General features: G+C 35.5%; 1 non-coding gene across 1 annotated transcript; it reads right to left on the bottom strand.

The window, feature by feature from the left end:
* Positions 1-3459: 3459 nt before the first annotated feature.
* Positions 3460-3566, bottom strand: LOC122101188. The gene has a single exon (XR_006146328.1). It is a non-coding gene; the product is annotated as a U6 spliceosomal RNA (small nuclear RNA).
* Between the last annotated feature and the right edge of the window lie 2512 nt (positions 3567-6078).

Genomic DNA, 6078 nt, shown 5'->3' with positions numbered 1-6078 from the left:
CAATCCAAAAATTCATATGGAACAATAAAAGACCCCGAATAGCAAAAACGCTCCTCAACGGAAAGAATACTGCTGGAGGAATATCAATACCAAATTTCAAACTCTACTATAAAGCCATAGTAATCAAAACAGCTTGGTATTGGCATAAGAACAGACCTCAGGACCAATGGAATAGAATTGAAAACCCAGAAATGAACCTACAGACCTATAGCCATCTAATCTTCGATAAGGGAGCTAAAACAATAGAATGGAAGACAGACAGCCTCTTCAGTAAATGGTGCTGGCAAAACTGGTTAACTACATGTAGAAAACTAAAGCTAGATCCTTATATATCACCCTGCACCAGAATCAACTCCAAATGGATCAAAGACCTTGAACTCAAAGCAGACACTCTGAAAACATTACAGGATGGAATAGGAGAAACCCTGGGTCTCCTTGGCTCAGGCCGAAATTTTCTGAATAGAAACCCGGAAACACAACAAATCAAAGAAAGGCTGGACAAATGGGATTGTATAAGGTTGCAGAGCTTCTGCAGGGCAAATGACATAGCTAGCAAGATCAATAGAAAGCCCACGGACTGGGAGAAGATCTTTACTAGCCATACAACGGACAAGGGTCTCATATCTAAAATATACTTGGAACTCAAAAAATTAAACCACCCAACAACAAATCCTCAAAGAAACAACTGCCCAATAAGTAAGTGGGCGAAAGACTTAAAGAGAAGCTTCTCTGAAGAAGAAAGAAGGATGGCCAATAGACACATGAAGAAATGTTCAACATCCCTAGCCATAAAAGAAATGCAAATCAAAACAACATTGAGATATCACCTCACTCCAGTTAGAACAGCAAAAATCAAGAACTCTAACAACAACAGATGCTGGAGGGGATGTGGACAGAAAGGAACCTTACTTCATTGTTGGTGGGAATGTAAACTTGTTCAACCACTTTGGAAAGCAGTATGGAGGTTCCTCAAAAGACTCCACATAGAGCTCCCCAACGACCCAGCAATCCCACTTTTGGGCATTTACCCAAATGATCACAAACAAGGCCACACTAAAGCTACCAGCACAACTATGTTTATTGCAGCATTATTTACCATAGCTAAGACATGGAACCAACCCAGATGCCCCTCAGTAGATGAATGGATCAAGAAGATGTGGTATATATACACAATGGAATTCTATGCCTCCATCAGAAAGAATGACATTTCCCCATTTGTTAGGAAATGGAAAGGCTTGGAAAAAATTATATTAAGTGAAGTAAGCCAGGCCCAAAGAAACATAGGTCCCATGGTTTCCCTTATTTGCAATATCTAGTATAGGTATGAGTCAAGCAGAAAAAGTCAGATAATGTGATGTTAGGAAAACAAAACCTCAAATATGTATTTTAATGTTTTTGTTTCTTTCATGCATGTGTTTCTAATGCATTTATAAGATTATTTCTTTGTTGCTTTGTATGTCCCTCCCCCACAGTGTAACCCCTGCTTTCACTATATTTGATGTCAGTATAACATGTGGAGGAGACGGGGACAAACAAGTCGTTTAAGGATTCAGGTGGACCTGTTGCAACAATGAGAAGTACAAAATGTAATGTCAAAACCAGCTTTACAATGTCGGTGGGGGGGGGGGAGGGGGGGTATGATTGGATGGGAGGGAGGGGGGAGGCTGGGAAGGGAGGTGAAGGGTAAACAAAGGAGGAGGATGCAATGCTTGGTAAGAAATGTATGCATTATCCTGCCCATGTAATTGTAACCCCTCTGTACAGTATGTTCTCAAATAAAATAAAATAAAATTTAAAAAAAAAAAAAAAAAAAAAAAGAATCTCATGGTCTTTCCTGCCCAGATTGGCTTTTAAAACATAATCCTTAGATCTCAGTCTACAAAAAAAAAAAAAAAAAAAAAAAAAAAAAAAAGTACTAAAACTTTTAAATATTATCATTAACTGACTTTTAAGAATAAAAAACCTAAAAAATTCATATACAATCACCCAAAATGCTTTCAAAGTAGGAGATGATAAAACAGGACCCTGTGAAGTAAATTTTCTTCTACTTTTGAAATTATTCTGAAAACCTTGTGCTGGATGGTCGCACCTGTAATCCTAACTCCTCCGGACATCTACTCAGGAGCCCGAGATCTGTGGATAACAGTTGGAACCCAATCAGGGCAAAATAAATTCATGAGATAATTTTTCAAAAAATTATTGAACTAGCATAGGGCCAAGAATGAAGATGTAGCTTATATAGTAGCTCACCAATCTAGAGAGAAAAGGCCTAGCAAGACCTTGAAGCCGCGATTTCAAATTCTGAGCATGCCAACAGAAATGCAATTTCCTGTACACGCATGCTACTTGCGCGCGTGCGTGCACACACACACATACACACATACATCCATTCTAAATATCTTCATATCAGTGTTTTGCATTAATTTCTTTGTTAACGATATTATATAAGCAAAATAAAGGAAATAAACTCCTCCCTCTTAGAAAAGTTTTATACTTTTTATTGTAAAAATACTGTACACAGGTGTCATATTTACATGAGCTAGGTAATGAGAACAATTCCTAACAAGCATTGTTACCTCCTCCTTTATTTTTCCCCTACCATTCCTTCCCTCGCACCTCCACAAGTGCACTCCCCTCCCCCCTTCCCCTGCCTAAATTGTAACGTTCATTTTTCAGCATAGTGTTTTGTGCATCTCATTGTTACAATGGGTAAACCTGTATCCCTATTTAGGCATTTTGTTTTTTTCCTTCCTCTGCCCAAATTAGAAGAGCATATATACAAGATATAGGCGCATCAACTTCAAATACAGTGAAAACAGTTGTTATAGCATGGGGAGGAACCTATAAAAAGACACAAAAAATCACATTGCACATTATAAGTACATTAGAAACAATAGCAAAAAAGAGAAAAATTCTTGTATCCCTATCTTGGGTTTCATTTCCCGGAACATCATGTTATGTGGTCATATGGACATACCTTTTGACCTTTTCTGCTTATACTATACATATATTAGTTATTGAAAATTAAGGAAACCATGGGACCTGTGTTCTTTTGGATTTGGCTTACTTCACTTAATATTTTTTCCATATCTTTCCAATTTCTAACTAATTGGATGATGCCATTCTTTCTGATGGAGGCATAGAATTCCATTGTTTATATAAAACACATCCTCTTGATCCATTCTTCTGCTGAGGAGCATCGGGGTTGGTTCCATATCTTAGTTATCTTAAATAATGCTGCAATAAATGTAGTTGTGCTGGTAGTTTTAGTATGGTCTTGTTTGTGATCATTTGGGTAAATGCCCCAAAGTGGGATTTCTGGATCATAGGGGAGATCTATGTGGAGTCATTTGAGGAACCTCCATACTAATTTCCAAAATGGTTGAAAAAGTTTACACTCCCACCAAGAATGCAGTAAGGTTCCCTTCTGTCCACATCCCCTCCAGGATCTATTGTTGTAAAACTATGGAATGCTTCAGGAAATTGCCTGTCATCCTTGCGCAGGGGCCATGCTAATCTTCTCAGTATCATTACAATGTTAGTTTATGTGATGCTGAATTGAGCACAGAATATTTTTTATATATAAAGTGTAATTGATTTTCTTAAACTAGGCAATTCAACAAAAAGTAAGTTTAGAAGAATTGTGAAATTTTAGAACCATGTACTTCTTACATAAGCACACATTTAAGAATAATGTCAAGATGGACATGTCAAAAACAAAATAATTCCAGATATTTGTGGTTCAAGAGATGTGTAGGGGAAATAATTCAATTGTTCTATACAAGGCACATGTCATAATGAACACAGCAGCAAGTGTTAAGGGTTGTCAAAAATTTTAGTGTTTTATATCTATTTAATTTTAAGATTATATGCCAAAATTAGGACTGTTTGGCAGGTATAAAATTTTCTATAATGTATTTAAGATTTATGTTAGCAGACATATAGTACTAAGTATGTACATTTCAGAATTTATAGAAACTTTGTTAATGAGAAGTTGCAAAGTCTTTGTGTGAAGAAGCAGAATGAAGGATTAAGACTTGCTTACTACACAGTTCTTGTTAAAATTTAGGGATTCCTTACTTTATATTTTAGCAAGGAACAAGAGATGATATAAGCCATAAACAAATAATGAGATGAGCCATAAATAATAACCTTAGTGTGTAACTTTGAAGACTATTCATAGCCTATAAAAATCTTGTTGAACATCATAATCTTAGGCGGTTTAAAATGTACAGGAATATGAGAAAATAGAAAATCTAATATGTAGTGCACTTCAAATACTAAAAACACTGGTAATTTTTTTGTTTTTTATTTCATTAATCATTATTTAATTATTGGTTTTCTTTGTAGCATTGTTTTACTTGTTATATAATACAACTTTTTGTTAGTCATCATTAGGAGGTACTTTGAGAAGGTTACTGGGGTGGTCAAACCACTTTTTTTATAGGTGCATGTGAATTTACAACTAGGAAAATTAAGAACAAAATATTTATTAAAAAATGATCAAGTAGAGTCTGAATCAGGAGAGTTGATACATGTCCACAACTAAAATCTTAGCCCTAGGTTGAAGCAACAGTATTACAGAGTTGAGGCCACAAATGTGAGAGACTGTGTTTTGTTTTGTTTTGTTTTATTTTGACTTTGTTGGTCATGGGGCTTGCACTCTGGGGCCTGAGTGCTGTTCCTCAGGCAAGGCTAGCGCTAACACTTGAGGCAGAGCACCATTTCCATCATTTTCTACTTATGTGGTGCTGAGGAATCAAACTCAGGGCCTCATGCATAAAAGGCAAGCACTCTACCACTGAGCCAACTTCCTAGCACTTGAGAGACTGTGTTTTTAAAAAAATCATCTAAACAACATTTTCCTTTTGCTTTGGGTTATATAAGGAAATATATAAATAGCTTTTTCTATTTTTGTGAATTGTTGTACTTCTAAATTTATAGTAACTTCAGCCACTTTATCCTTTTCAAAGTCATGAAATATCTCTGAGAGTTTGCTGCTGTGAAGATCGTTTTTGCATTTATAATTTCTTCTGAGTCACTTTTATTTTTATCAACATAACTTTATATTTCATGTTGATGGATTACAAATATCAAATACCTGCAAATGAACACATAGAGTCTAAAGATAGCAGTATGAATATTCTCATACAGCTCTTGTTTATCTATTATTCACTTTCAATATTATGATATTTCTCTCTCTCTTTCACTCTGTCTCATTTCCTCTCTTTCTCTTCCATGCCCCATGTCTGCTACTTAGAATTTCTGCTGGGCTACTATTATGCTTCAGGATCTGCTAGTTTTGTGGGAACATGAAAGCAACCATCGGTTAACCTTGCATTCTTTAAGAGTTATGACAGTGACATGATATTATTCTTTGCCATTCTAAATGGTAAAATAACATATCTAGGAGTTCCTTTTCACTTTTACTTCTACTATAAATTTTATCTCATAGGAATCATTGGAATGGATAAGATATTTTAACCTGTGACCTAAAATTATTTTTCTTTTATTTTTTTAATCTTCTACAAGATTACTTTATATATTTTTAAAAATTTTGTTCTTTTTATTATTTTTTCTTTTTTATTTTGAAAATACTGTACAGAGGGGTTGTAATTACATGGACAAGATAATGAGTACATTTCTTATCAAGCATTGTAGCGTCCTCCTTTGTTTCTCCTTCCCAGAACTTCCAATCCTCCCTGTCCCCCATATCAAATACTCCCCCCAACCAAAGTAGTAAAGTTCGTTTTTCGACATAAGTACTTGTACATATTAGTGTTGCAATGGGTCCACCCGTATCCTTATTTAAACGAATTGTTTCCCCCCCCCCACAAATTATATCAACATCAAATACAGTGAAAGCAGGGGTTATACCGTGGGGGAGGGACATCCAAAGCAACAAAGAAATATTCTTTAAATATGTTAGAAAAAATCGCATTAAAAACATTTGAATACATATCTTAGGGTTCATGTCCCTAACATCAACCTATCTGAACTTTTCTGCTTGACTCAGACATATACTAGTTGTTGCAAATAAGTTTAACCATGAAACCTATGTTTCTTTGGGCTTGGCTT

Source organism: Dipodomys spectabilis, unplaced genomic scaffold (genome assembly GCF_019054845.1).
Source record: "Dipodomys spectabilis isolate Male_0828 unplaced genomic scaffold, ASM1905484v1 ptg000638l, whole genome shotgun sequence".
NCBI lineage: Eukaryota > Metazoa > Chordata > Mammalia > Rodentia > Heteromyidae > Dipodomys > Dipodomys spectabilis.
This window is presented reverse-complemented; position numbering and strand designations above follow the sequence as displayed.